The sequence below is a fragment of the Nannospalax galili genome, unplaced genomic scaffold, assembly GCF_000622305.1.
Source record: "Nannospalax galili isolate Female #2095 unplaced genomic scaffold, S.galili_v1.0 scaffold761, whole genome shotgun sequence".
Classification (NCBI taxonomy): Eukaryota; Metazoa; Chordata; class Mammalia; order Rodentia; family Spalacidae; genus Nannospalax; species Nannospalax galili.
The window spans coordinates 440-1,571 of NW_008346389.1; positions in this window are offsets into that span (position 1 = coordinate 440).

Here is a 1,132-nt window from a genome sequence, read left to right on the forward strand (position 1 = left end):
TCCTGAAATTCATATGGAAGCACAAAAGACCTCAGATAGCTAAAGCAACCCTAAGCACTAAGAGCAATGCTGGGTGAATTACTATATCAGATAGTAAACTGTATTACAGAGCTATATTCATAAAAACAACATTTTACTGCCACAAAAATAGACCCATACACCAATGGAACAAAATTGAAGACCCAAATATGAGTACACACAATTTCAGCCACCTGATATTTGACAAAGGGGCCAAGAACATTCACTGGAGGAAAGACAGCATGTTCAACAAATGGTGCTGGCAAAACTGGATCTCCACTTGCAAAAGAATGAATATTAAACCCCTATCTTTCACCTTGCGCAAAGGCCAACTCCAAGTGAATGAAAGACCTCAATATGAAGCTTGAAACTATAACTGTTAGAAGAAAACATTGGCAATATCCCACAAGATATAGGTGTAGGAAATGATTTTCTAAACTGGATATCAACTGCCCAGGAAACAAGGTTGAGAATCAACAAATGGGACCTCATTAAACTAAAATCTTTTGTACATCAAAAGAAGCAACCAAGGAAGTGAAGAGAAAACCCACAGAATGGGAAAAAAAATATTTACCAGTGACACCTCGGACAGAGGTTTAACATCCAGAATATATAATGAAATAAAAAAAACAGTGAATCAAGAAAGGAAGTAACCCAATTAAAAGATGGGCTAAGGAACTGAACAGAGTTCTCAAAAGAAGAAATAGAGATGGCTAAGATGGATCTTAAAAGGTGTTCAACATCAATAGTAATTAGGGAAATGCAAATTAAAACCACTTTAAGGTTTCATCTTACCCCAGTAAGACTGGCTAAGATCAAGAAAACAAATGATACCAAATGTTGGAGAGGATGTGGGGAAAGGGGAACACTTATCCACTGATGGTGGGTCTGCAAACTTGTTCAACCCCTATGGAAAGCAGTAGAGAACTCTTTAAAAACTACAAATGAATCTACCGTTTGATCCAGTGTCCTGGTTTGTTTTTTCATTGCTGTGACAAAACACTCTGACCACTACCAACTTGGGGAGGAAAAGGTTTATTTGGCTTCCATCTCCCAGGTCACAGTTCATCAGGGAGCCCAAGGTAGGAACTCAGGGCAGGAACCTGGAGGCAGG